This window comes from Myotis nattereri, assembly GCF_964212035.1.
Source record: "Myotis nattereri genome assembly, chromosome: 7".
Lineage (NCBI taxonomy): Eukaryota > Metazoa > Chordata > Mammalia > Chiroptera > Vespertilionidae > Myotis > Myotis nattereri.
The window spans coordinates 78,771,391-78,788,982 of NC_138082.1; the positions used below are offsets into that span (position 1 = coordinate 78,771,391).

Sequence of the window (17,592 nt, forward strand, 5' to 3'; positions counted from 1 at the left end):
TCTCTGCACACGCCCTCTCCTTATCCACCTGGAGCCCCTCTCTGCACAGGCCCTCACCTTACCCACCTGGAGCCCCCTCTCTGCACACGCCCTCTCCTTATCCACCTGGAGCCCCTCTCTGCACAGGCCCTCTCCTTACCCACCTGGAGCCCCCTCTCTGCACACGCCCTCTCCTTACCCACCTGGAGCCCCCTCTCTGCACACGCCCTCTCCTTACCCACCTGGAGCCCCTCTCTGCACACGCCCTCTCCTTACCCACCTTGAGCCCCTCTCTGCACACGCCCTCTCCTTACCCACCTGGAGCCCCTCTCTGCACACGCCCTCTCCTTACCCACCTGGAGCCCCTCTCTGCACACGCCCTCTCCTTACCCACCTGGAGCCCCTCTCTGCACACGCCCTCTCCTTACCCACCTGGAGCCCCTCTCTGCACACGCCCTCTCCTTACCCACCTGGAGCCCCTCTCTGCACACGCCCTCTCCTTACCCACCTGGAGCCCCCTCTCTGCACACGCCCTCTCCTTACCCACCTGGAGCCCCTCTCTGCACACGCCCTCACCTTACCCACCTGAAGCCTCCTCTCTGCACACGCCCTCACCTTACCCACCTGGAGCCTCCTCTCTGCACACGCCCTCACCTTACCCACCTGGAGCCTCCTCTCTGCACACGCCCTCACCTTACCCACCTGGAGCCCCTCTCTGCACACGCCCTCACCTTACCCACCTGGAGCCTCCTCTCTGCACACGCCCTCTCCTTACCCACCTGAAGCCTCCTCTCCTCTCCTTCCTCCCCTCTCACCAGACGGCGATGTGTTTCCAAGTCAGTGAGAAGCCCACTTTCACTCAAAATTGACCCCTGGCATATACCCACCCAGCTTCTAGCAGAATGAATCTCTCCGGAGACTGGCCAGAATTTAGTGCTGGTGTGGACGTTTGCTGTGGGGGTGGGGAGGTTACCTGCTTCTGGGAGTGCATTGCTAGGGTTTCTTAGTCCAAGTCCAAGACCAAAGGGTTTACTGGAAACTGGTCTTGTCTCTACATTGAAATGAGGGCAAGGACTGCTTACTTAGTTTCCAAAGTATGGAATGTGTTATAGGAAAGGCTCTGACCAGCTGATGTTTCACTAAGACAGTGACCTTTGGACTTTCTGACCTCACATAAACCACACTTCACACTCCGTCAACAATTACATGTCCGTAGAGAAACTGGCCTCCCTGCTCATAACGGAGTTCTTTTTATCCAAGAGGTTTGTGCGTCAGGCTCAATTAGCTGCACTTGGTTGTCAGGTCGCCTTACCTTTCCTGTTTCTAACACAATCTCAGTTGCCACCTCTCATCCTTAGACTAAAGGCCCCTACACTTTGACTTTATTTATTTATTTTATCAAAACAGGGGTGGAAATACATTTTTCAATGTATTTTTTTTCCTTTGCATTTCCCAATCAGTAGATACCCACAGGATGTCCTGAGTATTCATAGTGGCTCAGATTCTAAAATATGCAGAGCCTGGAGAACAGACGGTGCTCAATGAGGATTTGTTGTATGAGCTGTAAACTGTGCCATAAAATGTTGAGTGAGTGACTCGGTGAATGAATGAGCAAAATCAATAATGAAAAGATAAGGATTTACAAGATTAATGCATTGGCGTAACCTTCAAGTTCACATGACGTTGGTTAGACGATATTATATTCTTCTCTCTGGACTCCCGACATATTTTTCATCATCATTCAGCTGCACCTGGGAGGAGTAGGCAGGCATGATAATCTGCATCTGAGGGTGGCTTGCAAGAGGGTTGGCTGAGGAAGGAAAAGGAGAAAAAGAAAAGGCAGCCAGTTTTCCTGATCTCAGGCTCTGATGCCTGGCTCCCGCTCCCCCACTGCCCACTCAAGTCTGTGACTGGCATCCCAAGTTGCAGGAGACCTGCCTGCTCTCCCTCACCTTGTGGGCCTCCTGTGACTAAGTCTCCTTGATAATGGGAATAAATCCCTGTTTAGTAGGACGGCTTGTGCATGCCTAGCACTGTGTTGGCATGGAGGGAGCTACTGAAGCATGGGGGATGGTCTCTGTGTTGATGACTACAATCTACTTGGGAGGTAAGTGTTACCTACCAGAAGCAATTATGAACACACAGTCCCTGCCATGTAGAACTAACTGCTAAATTGGGTGGTACAGAAGGAACGGGTCAAGAGAGCTCAGAGGACAGGGGTCACTAAGGGATGAAGTAGACAGGGAAGGAATAATGTCATTTAGTTCAAGTCAGCCAGCCCTACATGTGTGTCCTTTGCTCTTTTTGGCAGGTGGGCATGGGAGGGCCGGTGGGATAAGACCTCACCTCTAAACTGTTTTATGTAATCAACTTCTACTGAAGACTTTATTTCAAAAGAACCCTGCTGCTAAAATATCATTCCAAAGCCTCCTAACTACATTTTTCTTCTTATAAAACAAGGAATGTATCATGTTTATATTTATTCAAAAGGTATTACCATATATTAAGCAATTTCTAACCTAATAATAGCATCTCACGAACTTGACCAATAGGACTCACCTTATTATACTCAGTCAAAATAATAAATGATAACTAATAAATGGAATGGTTATTCTCCTTTGTTAATAGGAGGGCTATACTTTAAAATAATGTCACCACCAGCAGAATTGTAGGTTCAACAATAGAATTTTATACCTGGAAAAGGCTCAATCTGTCTTAAAGCGGTTCTGGATTTATTTAAGGTATAAAATTTGAATCGGCAGTGACAGTAGAGCTGAGGGATCTATGATCTCTCAAGGTCTAGTAGCCCAGAGTTGGGTCCCTCGGGTTTTCTGACTCCTCAGGCAGATTGCAGAGGGTTCCAATACAAAGGACATTTCTCCACACCATAGTGAGCATTGCCTGGGAAGGTGAGGAAAGCAGGACACTTCCTATCCTGACAGGGAAGTGACATGTGCATCACCCATGCTGGCCTGGTGACCGCTCTCCCCCTCTGTCAGGCTAGCTGGGGCAAGAGAGGCCCCTGGAGCAAAGCCCAGGCCACCGCATCCCCTGAGCCTCAGCCTTGGTTCCATTTCCGCCGCTTCCAGGCTATTTGGTTGGGGACAGGCGGGAAAGGACTGCCTCTCTCTCTCTGATCTGTAAGGAAGCCTTTTCTATGGGGCCCTTGAGGAATATTTGCCATGAACATAACGTGTTTCTGGAGCTTAACCTGTGAGGCAATCAGAGGGGGAAAAAATCTCTGTGTGTGTGTGTTATGCACTTACTTTTTTTTCCCCAATCCTCACCTGAGGATATTTTTTCCATTGACTTTTATAGAGAGAATGGGAGAGAGGAAGTGGGGAAAGAGAGAGAGAAACTTCGGTGTGAGAGAGACACATAGCTCGGTTGCCTCTGGTTCACATCCTGACTGGACCGGGAACCTAGCCTGAGACCCTTTGGTCCGCTGCCCAGTGCTCTAACCACTGAGCTAGGGCAGCACATGCACTTACACAGGGAGAAAATAAAAACAGTTTTAACAGACCCCTGACCTGCCTTCCCTAAGATTCCCTACTTTTGTCTTTTTAACCTAAGAATCTCTGTCAGCGTAAAAGGGGGGGTGCTCCCCAGTCAGCTCCGGGTTCTGCTGGCCATTTGGACAAGTGCAGGCAGGCATTCCAGAGCTTGGGAGTCTGTCACAGGGACCCAGCCCTGCCAGCCCTGCCAGCCCTGCCAGCCCCCTGGGGCCCCTGGCAGTGTGCTATCAGCTTTTCTCCTTGCATTTCAGGGATGTTGTCAGGGCTAGTGTGAGGCAGTGGGGGCAGGGACTGTAAGTGCTGGAGCCCCAGTGCGTTTTAGGAATCCCCAGGGAGGTGACATGCCATTTGGGGGGGCTTTATGGAAGGCAGGCGCTAATCAGGGGACGATCTGGCTCTCACGCACTGGCACTGGGAACGCCAGAGGCTCTCCCCATCTCCTTCCTCCCCGTGGTGCGATCACTGGTTTTATTGGCCTCTCGGTATCTGGTGGAAATCGAACTCAGGGTCTTTTTATTCAGACAATCATCACAGGCCACAGAATGAGCTGCTTTCTCAGTTTATAGACAGGGTGTCCCTCGCGACCTCCCCCAGGCTCTGGTTTCAGGAGGACTCTGTTCTCAGGTTAAAAGAAACGCAACCTGCATCTTGTTTAATGAATTTACATAAATCTTTGAAGTAGCATTGTTGGACCCAGCTCGCAAACTGGACTTTAATGCGTCGGAGTTGTGTACAATCAAAGTCAGGGGAGGAATATGTCTCCCCACCCCTCCCCTTTTCCCACCTCCTCTTGCCCAGCCCTTTTTATTTGGGGCAAGCAGAGTAGTTAAAAATGTCAAGCTCACAGTATGCACTGTCAACAACACAATGAGGAGGCTGAAATAAAATCCTCCAGCTTCATGGTGATACTTTATACTTACACAGGGCCTTTCATCCCAAGCCCTCCACCGCCTCGGGAACATTAACCCTCGCTGTGCCTCCCCGGCTGAGCCTAGAGCCTGGGCTGGTTGAGAAAGCAAATGTGTGGGAGCATAGTACCCCATATCAGGGACAGGTCCCAGGCACATGTTCATAACCAGTCAAATTTACATCTGTTCTTTCACCTCCTCTTTCAACAGACTTCTGCCATATCAGTCCCTCTCCTAAGGTGCCTGGTGCCCTAAAGGTGTTAACAACTCAATAGATAGAAGGCACATGTGGCGAGAGCCCCAGCAAGCAGCCCCCCCCCCTCCCCAGTTGAGGAAAAAAGCATGTGTAAGCTTGAAATCTGATATATGAAGACATACAGCAAAGCAGCCTTTATGGGAGTAATCTGAACTTGGTTGGACTTCACACTTTATGGCTTACTCTTGTTTTGTTTGATTTATGGATGGGGAATACTGTAACATCTGCAGCGATGAATGCCTATAAAGGACTTGATCCAACTCTGTGTTGGGACTATCAAAGTGGCACCCGTTTTGTCTTCTCTAAGTTGTACTCTGAGCACCAACTCTGTGTCAGTGTGACCTATTGTAGGGAAGGGCTACCAGGAATTTTCTAATTAATTGATCACAGTGTTCTTTCCTAAGGAACCTGGACAAAGCTATGTGCTCTTTATTAGCGTCTGATTGTAAAGAAGATGGTCATGTATGTACTTCTCTTGCTATAGTCAGTGCTTCTTCGAATATGTCTGAGAACCATCTATATGAGAATATCGTGGGCCACTTTCTAAACATGCAGCATCTCAGCGCCCCTAGAGAGACCCCACTCTTAAAGCCATGCTGATTGGTTTGAGGGACGCTGAGGTGTTCCTGGGTTACTCCGAAAATCTCCTCTGCTTCCTATTTCTGATCATACTAGCTCTTACAGGGCAGACTGGCTGGCAACAGGCTGTCTCTTATGCCTGTAGTAGAACCATTAGCTCAACCAGAAAAGATAGGTATTGGAGCAAAGGAATAGAAGTCACTGAAGGCTCTCCGTGTGAAGGGAAACAGGTAGGAACACTTTCACTAGTAAATGCCTGCGCTCCAGTGTTTTCTCCTTCCCGCAATTGAATCTTGCCCATCTCCAAGGGCGTGGGGAATCTACTCCACGCTGATGCTCTGAGACTAAGCCCTGCGGAGCTGATTCCATGGTCTTTGCACCTGTCTTTGAAGTCAACAGTATATCTCCTCGGAGAGCTACGCAGAGGAGCTACGTGATGGAAAAGAGCAGTTTGAGATCAAGGTCCGAGGTCTGTTGAATGTTCCCTGCCATATACGGATCAGAACTGAGGACTTTAATGATGGAGACATGCTTCTAATTCCAACTTGCCATTCTTCATATTTATAATCTGCAGGGGCTCTAAGTCTCCCTGGCATGGGAAGGCCAGGCAGCATTGAAATGGTAGATCTACCTCGGACCGTCTGCATGGGCATAGTCCAGGCACTTGCGGAGCATAGCTCTCTGGGCCTCAGTTTCCTCAGCACTAAGAGGGGAGTGATAATGTTGCTGGTGGAACTGTGTTCTCCCACAGGATTCTGAGAAAACTATTTCACAGACCCATGCACGGGAGACTGCGGTGTGGCAAGATTTATTTGGGTGAAAAGACAAGGCTGCCCCTCGTGGGTTCCTATCTGTCTGTCCTGCCATGGAAAAAATCCAACTTGTTTTCATCAAGGCCCAAACAAAGGCCAGAATGCAGAGTTTCTGTTTCAGATGAAAGCTCAGTCCCTGGAGCCCATACTGCCTGCTCCCGGCCCACAGGGCTGCTAGACCTGCATGGTTACTTGTGTTCCTGGCCGAGAGAGAGGGCTCTTCTGTGTTCCTTGGGGATTATATTATCTCTGGCTCCTGATGGACCAGGAGTTTTTTTTCAAAATAACCAATCAACTTCCCAAGCTTTTGTGGGCTTGCGCTAGGCCTGCCTCCTGACTAATCCATTATTTCCCCGGGCTAGACTGATAGGCCTCTGTGGTCCAGCAGCTTCCCCCGTGCCGTTTTGACTTCTATTGCACATGCACTTACCTTCCCCTGCCCCCGCCCCCATTGGTACCAGAGTGGGAAGGGAGGGGTATTAATTCTTGGTGGGGCAATGCTGTGATCCCCTGGATCTTCCTGGTGAAGCCAACAGGCTCATGATCCCCATTCATTATCCTATCTAATAAAAGAGTAATGTGCAAATTGACCATCACTCCAACACAAGACGGCCGCCCCCATGTGGACACAAGATGGCCTGCAGGGGAGGGCAGTTGGGAGGGGGGGGACCAGGCCTGCAGGGGAGGGCAGTTTGGGGGCAATCGGGCCGCAGTGGAGCAGTTAGGTGTCGATCAGGCTGGCAGGGGAGTGATTAGGGGCTGATCAGCCTGGCAGGCAGAAGCAGTTAGGGGCAATCAGGCAGGCAGGCAGGCGAGCAGTTGGGAGCCAGCAGTCCCAGATTGTGAGAGGGATGTCTGACTGCTATTTAGGCCCGATCCCACACCGGGCAGTTGGACATCCCTTGAGGGGTCCCAGATTGGAGAGGGTGCAGGCTGGGCTGAGGGACATACCCTCCTCGCCCACCCCCCCACCGTGCAAGAATTTTGTGCACCGGGCCTCTAGTATGTAATAATGTCTGATTCCCTTTGCTTCCTTCCTTTATTAATATCCAGCTTCCTACGCTAACAATAATAGTATCGGACTCACTGCATCATTTTAAAGGCAAATGAGATAACACATTTAAAACAAATGACACATATAAGTGCTTAATAAATGGCAGTAGTTTCCCGTGTTTATCAGGATAAGAGGGGGAGGTAGAGAGGAAATCAGACACTGGAGGTAGGAACTGTTCCTGTGATAATAGTCTTGATAGATCCCTAGTTAGATCAATCATCCAGCAAGCACCTGCAAGGTAAGGGTCCTTTTCCTTGTTTCAGTCCTTGAAGAGCTGGTCTTTGACTGAGGGATTTTCCCCTTTAAAACAGAAAACACTTTAAGATGAAGAATACAGCGTAAATCATTTAAAACATGAAAGGCAGATAGCCATATATATGCATTTTATAACATTGCCTGGCAATCCTCCATTGGTGAGGGCAGACTGCACAGAGAGAGAGGATGTTGCCTGAAGAAAGAGCAGAAGGCACTGAAGGAGGTGGGCCACGCACCTCAGCAGGGGGAGGCAATTGTGGCTGCAGCATTAATGATCACCTGGTAGAGGTGGGGAAGACACTGCCCCCACCCCCACCTCACCTTTCCCTTATTTGTTTTTATACGAAGTTGAAAGTCAAGTTTAAATACGTATATTTAACTCTCACTTGGGAAAGTGTGACTTTATGATACTCGAGGGGCTTCACGTGTGCATTTTTAAACAGGATCTGGCCTCAGGTTCCTCTAATATGTGGCTCAGAGCAATATAAAACCATGCAGGAATTATGGGCTGTGCTTTTTTTGTCTTGAAATTATTATAGACATAAGATATCTTCTCACTAGGAAGTAAGGCGAGACTGCAGTATGTTTGCTCTAGAGGACTAAAAATAGTACTACTTTGAAAAACCCCCTTTTCCTTGGTGGGAATTTTCATTCTCTTTCTTGGACTTTATTCCCTCCTAAAGAAAAATGTAGTATCTTACCAGTAAGCATGGCTCATGCCTGTGGGTTTCCACCTGTAGGTTGCATGTAGGGGAGACTGGCCATTCTGTGCCAGCATTCCAGGCCACTGACCTGCAAAGCCTCTGTCCCTCCTTAACGAAGCTCTGAAGACTCTTCATGGGTGAGAGTTCCCTAACCTGCCCCTGATGAGTTCCTTCATGTTAGGCTGGCCATGACAGGAGCTGGGCAACCCTGAGCCCTTACAAGCTTCCTGCCTTCTCGCCCAGTGCTTGTTAGCAGCCAGAGAACTGAACCAAAGCGGTTCATACTCCTCTTACCTTACAGCTCCACTTGTCAGACGGCCGTCGCCAAGGGAAAGGCCAGCACTTGATGTTCTAAGCACTTCACGTTAATAATTTCTTAAGGTGGACAGAGTCTAAGAGGTTTTCAAATTAGTCCTCAAATGTATGGGAAAGGGTTTGGTTGGTCATTCAATCAGAAATGAAAACCAAGTGCCTGGTTCTCCCCCTTCTTTATCGTATTCCACTCCAGAAGTGCCATGTCTTAGTAGAAACTCCAGAAATATTCATCCAACCAATAGATCTTTATTGAGCACCTATACCTTGTGCCAGACATTTGTTGAAGGAATAGCTAAGATTTTCCTTGTGGGTTATTATGAAAATTGTATGATCATTTACTTTTATTATTATTTTTTTATTTATTTTATTGATTTTTTACAGAGAGGAAGGGAGAGAGATAGAGAGTTAGAAATATCGATGAGAGAGAAACATCGATTAGCCGCCTCCTGGACATCTCCTACTGGGGATGTGCCCGCAACCCAGGCACATGCCCTTGACCGGAATCGAACCCGGGACCCTTCAGTCCGCAGGCCAATGCTCCATCCACTGAGTCAAACCGGTTTCGGCATTATTATTTTTTTTAAGTTTATTTTTTTATTGTTGACAGTATGACAGATGTCTCCTATTTCCCCCACGCATTTCCCTCTTCATCCAGCCCCCTTTATTGTTATTTTTAATAACAAAAGTGGCACATGCTCATTGAAAAAAAAAAGCCAAACTATACAGAACTGAAAGTTCCCCTGTCTCCCTCTCCAAGGATAACCACTGTTAATAATTTGTGTAACTCCTCCCAGCATATGCTACAGCCTGTACTGCAATTTGTTTTATCCATTCAACAAGCAACTATGCAGTTCTTCCTGTGCCAGTACATGCAGTTACCTCAGCTTTTTCAACTCCTTCTAAGTGTCATATGCTATACATGTGCCACAATTTGTATAATTTATCTTTTCTCATATTGATGAATAGTTAAGCTATCTCTATTCTAATGGTTTACAAATAATGTTGCAAGTACCATTCTTGAGCTTATATCCTTGGGCCCTTTTGTGGGGTCACTCTGAAAAGTGGAACTGCTTTTCTCTTTGAGAAAATAATGTTGGGATATGCAGTGAGCCTCCACTGTTTCTAAAGGCAGGGCGAGTATTTAATCTAAATATACACTTCATTCCATGGGCCCACTAACCTTGTTCCTGTCTCCCCCCTCAGTGCCCTCCTCCCCGTATTGCTGTTTAAGATTCACGATAGCAGGCGATTCGGGTATAAACAAATTACGCTTACAGCACAATGTTTGCCCTCAAAGACCTTTCACATTGAGTTGGGAAGACAGACACAGATGGCTAAAAAACAAGCTAAAAATACAAGTCAGTATATAAAAAGCAGCAAATATAAATAGTCAGCATCATTGTGGAAGTTCAGAGGAAGGAAGGGAAACAGTGGAGCCCAGTGTTGGAGCTTCAGGCAGAGGCTGCGAGACTGCGGATCCTCAGGTGGGGCCGGCGGTGGGCAGTAGATAACTCTGAAATGCAAGTAGGAATCAGCCGATGGAAGAAGAGAGATTCCACAGGGTGGAAAAGAGGGCGAAAGTGCCCACTTTTAATTTGCTGGTTGGAAGTGGATGAGGTGTACAGTGGTCCTTGAGGTTATTAGAGATACTTAGCAGAAGTTTTTTTGTGGTTTTGTTTTTTGGGGTTTTTTTTGGTTTTTGGGGGACATGATGGGGCTGGTACAGGTAGGTCATTCAAATTTTGAGAATCTGGAGAAGACTTCCAGCACTTTTCCCAGGAAACGACCTGCCTGCTTGCATATACACACACACAACATTTTGTGGCTTCAAGCAGCCCTTCCTTCTACCCCAAGGTAAACTTTAGAGTACATCTAAAAGGAGCTACAACCCAGAACCATCCACCTAGAAAAAATGTTAGCAGGTACACACAGCCCAGTAGAAGTTGTTTGGCAACATAAGACCTAACTAATATCCGTGTATTCGCGAATCACCGAACTCTGAAGCTGACTGTTAACAGGTGGGTGAACAACCTGCTAGGGCTGCCGGCTTCCGGCCTCCCCTGCAGCCTTCGTGTAGCCGGTGTGAATGACAGGGGCTTCTCCGCTTCGGGGAGAAAGGTCTGACCTGCGAGAGGCCAGGCTCTTGAAAATGGGAGTCAATGGGATTATTAACGCATGTGTCGCTGGAATCCACGCCAAGACGCCGGCCGACTTGCGCCGTAGAAAAGATACTCTTGCTCCCCACCCCCTCCTTTTTTTTTTTTTTTTTTTGACAGTCAGTTAATAAAGACTCAACAATAAGCAGCTGCCAGTGATGTCATTTGGGACTTTGTCCACGGAGCTTGTATTTACAAGCTCGGAGCAACCGCGGAGCCGCACGGAGGGAGCCGTCTCCGCAAACTCGCTCTGCATTCCCTGCAGGACTTTGCTGCCGCTTGGGACGGTCCGGAAAACAGCGCGTCCTCCTAGCGCGGCCTTTTAATGCTTCAAAAATAAACAGAGGAAAACTCGGGAGGAAAGTTTTAGCTGGAGAGCGTGTTGCAGTGCCTGTGTCTTGTCTCCAGGGCTGTGATATGTGTTGACTGAAGCGCGAACTGCAAGTAAGACTGTTGGGATTTTTTTTTTTTTTTTAAACTCTGGTAACAGTGTTTCTTCTTTATACAGCTTGCTTTCCTTTTAAAGTGAGATAATGATGTTTACGTATGTCTACAGGCTCTGGCTGCCACCACAAGTATGCATTTGTTCCGAGTAATTACAGGGGCTGAGGTTGCCTGTGAGGTGCAGGGGACTCCTTGTGTCTGAGAACAGGCACGGGGCAGCGATGATAACGAGATAGTGCTGAGTCCTTCATTATTTGCCTCTGCAGGGAGGTTGGACATTTTTTTAAAAAATAAAAAGCAACCAACCATACAGAAACTATTAGGTTGACTTAAGAAGTTTAATAGAAACCTGTAAAGACTAATTTTCAGTGAAGTGGGGTGCTGGAGGGGAAACCCGCGTTTTGTCTCTGATCCTTCCTGTGGTTTATGGGTTTCTAGTATGTGACTGCTGTTTACAGTATCTTGTTTCCTCCTGCCCACACCCTCTCCCCAAGCGCACACACAGCCAAGCTCATTCATTCTCGGGGAAGTTAAAGGATAGAAAAGTGTTTTGAATGGAAACCTTTTATATATGGACATTTTTTTTTTACTTGAGTATCCTGAGAAATGTTCACTGTTCTGACTTTTCTCTGAGTTAGGAACCTGAAGTCACGAACTACTGAAAAAAAGCAAACTTTGACATCCTGTGAGGTCCGGATTCAAGATCCACATCTTCTCTTTCACTTTCCTTCTGACTCTTTTAAACTCTTTGGATATTTTTTTTTGGGGGGGGGGGCGGGTCTAGGAAGAATGCTGTCAGTGTGTGCCAGCCTGGACCGGCTCCCTCTTATCACGGCCAGGCTGGGCCACCTGGCCACTCGGAAGTTCTGCTTAAGAGCCCTGTGAGTTTGTCTTTCTAGGCTAGTACGTGCTTCAAAATGCTGGGTTTGCTCCTCAGAGCCTGCGTCCGGCCCCTCATAGCCAGTAGCAAATCGGGGCTGATTCCTGCCTCCTAGAGCTGACAGCTGTGCGCACAGATTGGCAAGAAGTGGCTGTTAGCCTGTTACCTCCTGCGCGCGAACCCCATGACTCACTCCTGGGGGCCTGGCCTGCCCCTCAGTTCAGGGGATCCATCACCAGCCCAGGAGAGCAGTGACAGCCCTCACTGCCTTTCTCTTTTCCTCGGGTCTCAGGAGCTGCAAGAACCCAGCGCCAGAAAAGCTTTCCAGGGGGTACCACGGTGTGCCACTTGCTGCGTGTTTGTCAGCTCCAAATTTTCCATCAGAGCACGCGCTGCTTGGATATGGTTTATGGATTACAGCTCAGTGCTTTTTTGGTGAATTTTCATTTAAAATAAGGGATTTGCTGCTAAAGCAGTTTTCAAAATATTACTCAAAGCTTAATCTTTTTACAGAAGAAAACCTCAGGCACAAGGAAGGGAAATAATTTGTCCAAAGTCACTGGGCAAGACGGTGACCGAGCTGCAGCTAGAAACTAAATCCCTGTGCTCCTGCGGCATGCATTTCACGGCTCAGTTCTGAGGGATTAGGAAAGAAATGGGCCCACGCGTGGTTAGGAGGCCTTCTTGTAGGAGCAGGGATTCTTGTAGGAACAGGGCTTGTGGGAAGGTGTAGGAAGGTGGTCCTGCAAAGAGAGAACATTCCTGTGTTGTCTTTGGCTCTGAGAATGCTTCTGAGTGTCTCTGTCCCTCATTCTTTTCACCAGAGGGCCCACATGACTCTGATTATCTTACAGTTGATGGCTGAACGGCAAGCCAGGTGGTTCCCGCAGGTGGGATGTGCAGAAGGCATTTTGCATCAGGTACAGGTTGAGAGGTTGAAGGTGGTTCCCAGCTCTGACATTTTGTGCTTCTGCTTTACTTTCACGCCTCAGACCTCTTCTCACTGACCTCACCTGTGTTTCTGACTCCTCTTTGGGGATCCTCTTGTCCATAGAATCTTCTTTTCACTTTCTCATTGATTCCTCCTACCCCCTCATTCTCGCACTGCAGTCTAGACCTCAGGTTCTGACATTCAACTGGATTCACACCCTGCATTCCTTTTCTCTCTGGAACCTGCCTTGCCCATGCATGTGGGACGCCTCTGGACTCTCGAGTTCGAAGTGCTGATGTCTTCCTTTGGATCCTCAAATATCTCTTTCCATTGAAAACAAGGGCTTTAATATATATATATATATATATATATATATATATATATATATATATATATATATATATTGATTTCAGAGAGGAAGGGTGAGGGAGAGAGAGATAGAAACATCAATGATGAGAATCATTGATTGGCGGCCTCCTGCATGCCTCCTACTGGGGATCGAGCCTAAACCTGGGCATGTGCCCTTGACCAGAATCAAACCCAGGACCTTTCAGTCCATAGGCTGACGCTCTCTCCGTTGAGCCAAACCAGCTAGGGCAATTGTTCTCAACCTTGGCTGCACATTAGAATCACCTGGGAATCTTTAAAATCCTGATTTCTGGGCTTCATCCTCCGGAAATTCTGTTTCTTTGTTATGGGGTGGGGCCACAACATTAGTAACAAAGAAACAGAATTTCTGGAGGATGAGGTCCAGAAATCAGGATTTAAAGATTCCCAGATGATTCTAATGTGCAGCCAAGGTTGAGAATCACTGAGCTAGGGTAAGGGTTGTGTTTTAATCACTTCCTATATTCACTGCACCTGATATAGAGTAGTTGTTCAATGTATAATACTAAATAAATAGAACCAGTTGTTAATCTTAAATATCTCATTGCCTACATCAGACACCTAGGCCCCAGCATTTGGCTGACAAAAATATGACATAAGTGTGCCGAGTGGCTTTAAATTCTGTGGTTGAAAGCTCTCAGTGCCAGACTCCTCATATTCAAACAAGACTAGGCTGATGTGTTGCTTGCCAACCTCCGCTGGCTCATCTCTCTCCCCTCACCCGATGCACTTACTGTTACACATCTGTTCTGGAGGCTCCTGTCCCGACAGCTCGACTGAACCTTCCCTGGAGGTGGAGGGGCAGCACCGCGTAGTGATTGCAGACTTGGACTGGAACCCGACTGCATGGGCTCGAGGCCTGCCTCCACCACTTGCTGGCTTTATGGTCTGGTTAATGCACTTATCTGTTTCAAGTTTCATTTTTAAAATGTGGATAATAAGAGTGCCCATCTTATGGGGATCTGGGGGAGGGGGGGAGGATTAAATAACTTATTACAGCCAAAACACTTAAATACCAGGCATAATTTAGTACTAATGAGTGTTAGCTGTTGCCATTACTATTTACCTTGCAGATGCCCATATCCCAACGCAGATTTAATGGATCAACATCTACAAGGTGAGATTCAGACCCAGAAATAGTTAACAAATTCCTCAGATGATTTGGACTGGAATTACTGGCTGAGCTACCAGACATGCTTTCTGTAACCTGAACATGTTGGGCTTGTACGTTCTTTAGCACCTGTATACCTTTATACTCCTGCCTGTGGCATTCTCTATCCACCTAATTTATCCGCCAGGCCCTTGCCAAATTGCTAATCTCATGCATAGCTCAGCACCTGGCACAGAGTTCTCACTAAATCATGAAAAAAAAGATGTATGAATGCATGCTTGATAGGCGCTCTCAGAGAAAATGTAAACTGTTTTCTTCCCCATAATCACTATCGAATGATTACTGCATATCAGGCACACTTCTAAGTTCTTTGCATGTGCTATCTCATTATACTCATCCTCCAGGCAAAGATACTGAGGTTCGGGATGGCAAAGTCATGCGCAAAGGTCACATGGGTGGTAAGAGGGAGAGGCAGGATTTGAACTCTGAGCTCATACTCTTGACCTTTCATTGCACTGCTCTCTGGATGTAGAAGGCAATGTTTCTCATGAGCTTTGCCACCATGGGACTTAGTTTTCCCCTGAACGGAGTGTTCTGTCAGGCCAGGAAATCAGATGAACACTTCTAGGTGCCAACTAGTTGGACTGGGGGTTCACATTTTCTAGTTTTTCAGAATTGTCTAAAGCCTATGCCCAGTTCTTTGGTATTTTTGTTTTTCTCTTAACTTCAGGTATGAATCCCCTTGCAGGCAAGCCCAAGGTTACAGCTGACCCTCAGGATTATCTGCGTTCTTGATCTGGGTGTTGGTAGGCTGAGTTCAGCTTGGTCAGGAGTGTAATCCAGAGGATTTAGGTAAAAAAAAAAAAAGGAAATACTGGTTGGTCATGTGATTGGTCCTTAAAAAAATAGTGCTTTTAAATAGCCAGAATAGTTGAGACTGAAGACTGGCAAGTTCCTAGAACCAGTTAAACACAAACTACCCTACAGCCTTATTTTTCTCCACTTCTCTAATTCTACACAGTTTAATGCCTTTGGGATTTTAGATTCTCAATTGTACTCTCTTTATAGATGAAATAATAACTCTCTCAGATACATAGAACATTACCCACAGCATTTACTATGCCCCAATACATATGCCTCTAATGAAGTGTGTCGTGTCGGTTTGAAGTCTCAGTTACACAAGGTACTTCCCAGTAGTTACAATACATCAATGAATCTTGGTATGTCAGAGCAGGAGAAAAGATCCCTCCTCTTAGAGATACACTTTCTGGGTTACTGATGCCTTTGAGTAGAATTTCGATGCACTATGGAAACTCACTGGACTGCGTGCAAAAGGCAAGTCCTAAACCCATTTTGGAATATAAGCTCCAATAATAAGGCAGATAGACATTATGGTGTTGAAAGCAGGGTTGTTAGTTCTGAAATGTGGGGACAAGTGTTACTGTCAGGATGCATGTCCAACAACCTGCTCCAGGAAGGGTACTTGCTTCTTTTGGCAAATTGGATCTGGAAACAGCACTGGTCTAGGTCAGCCCAAAAGACATATTCCAGATGGTTCTACTGTCAGCTTTAGAACCTAAAAAATCAAATGATACATGCTCACAGTTTAGCAAACCAAGTAGTACTAAAATGTTTATATAAACATATAACTATATGTCACATATAATTACATACCTGCACATATTATTTGGTATAACTCTGAATGATGGTGCTGAGTTTTATATGCATGCAATTTTATAAACATTGCAGATATATACATGGTGCAGTCCCTGGAGCCGTGCTCCCCCTCCCAGCCTCAGGCCTGGCCCTCGGCGGCTTTTCTACTCTTTCTGCTGCTTTTTTGGAGATATTTCTAAATAATGTTTTAATATCTATTTATAATGTCAATTTATTTGTTTATTTCCTATTCTGGTAGATTACCACATGTATTTCTTAAACCTCCTCTGCCTTCCCTATTCTCCAATGGACTATATCACCATTGTTGAGTAAATGTATATTTATGATTTACTTTTATCATGATTGTAAGTGTTTACTATTGAGTCACATCATTTATTGTTGATTATAGTTTTATCCTGTTAAAAATGCTTTTCCTAAAGTTACTTATACATTTTTTAATTGCCTCATTTAAAAAATTTACTTGTTTCTAGGGAATCTGTAGTTAACCTTTCCCATTCCTTTCAACAACTTGACAAATGTGTCAGTGACAACTTATTTTTAAAACATTCTTATTATACTAATAATTAAATTCTCAAGGGGGCCATATACTGGTGGGGTGTTTTTTTTTTTTTAGTTGTCAAGCAGAAGTTAGTTATTAGTTGTGCCATATCAGAAGCAGCTTTAAAGGCCTGTCTTCAATATTTCTTTTATTCTAACTCCAGTCAATTACTTGTATGTGGTTAAAGAGACAGAAATAATATGGTTTATCATTTGGTAAATAACATTCATAATTTGGTTTTATGGTTCCATGAATACTTGATATATTTTAATGTAAGGAATATCTTTTATTTGTGAGTACCTTTGACATCTAGAGGAACTTCATTAGAAGAAAGCAAATGACACCTCATGAAATGCTACTTCATGAATAAGTGAATGAATATCTCACTCAAACTGACACATAGTTCTCCCCTTTCTGATTTTCTTCTCGTTTTTCAGTGCAGACCTATATAATCAGGAATGTGACATACTGTATTACTAGAAGTAGTTAAAGAGTTTATTTGCTAGCAATTTGAAAGAGACTGTGTTTTTAGAAATTGCCAGTAGAGGGCCTTGTTAAACTGAATAAAGTCACATACCCAACCAATTGTAACAGTTAAGAAGCCATTGTTTGTAAGATACCTGATTAAGAAAAATTCCAAAGTAATTTTTTAAAGTGCATTGTATTTCTCTGTAGCTGGAGAAATTAAAAGTCTTAGCTTTTCATTTTCATTGTTTCCATGGGGGGGGGTGGGGGGAGCCAAATTGGAGAATTCAGATAGACCATTAATAGCCCATTAACCAAACCAGCACTTTGCATACCAAGCCACAAAATCTATACAGGACCTTTCTTTTGGTGTTGGAGCCCTGCCTCAGCCTTTTGGGAAACTAGCATTGGCTGTGGAGTACATGCAGGAAAGAAATGGTGTGTCTCCTGTCCTAGGAACAGTTTATACTTGCATCCTGCTTTTGTGGGAGCCCCATTCGCAACAAAGATGGGTGTCTATTCCCTGCACCTGGACCAGAATCTTCTCACTCTAAGGGTGCCATTGATTCAGACCCATCGTGTTCATTGTCCAGTGAAGGAAATGGAGCCGTGGGGAGCTGAGCTGA

General features: G+C 46.0%; 1 protein-coding gene across 1 annotated transcript in view; it reads left to right on the forward strand.

Annotated features, from left to right (window-relative positions):
* The first annotated feature begins 10,735 nt into the window (after positions 1–10,735).
* NCKAP5 (NCK associated protein 5) overlaps positions 10,736–17,592 on the forward strand; it is an 870,011-nt gene continuing 863,154 nt past the window's right edge. Inside the window, exon 1 of the mRNA XM_081095330.1 lies at positions 10,736–10,977. The gene's annotated coding sequence lies outside the window, so the exon portion shown is untranslated. The remainder of the gene's footprint in view (positions 10,978–17,592) is intronic.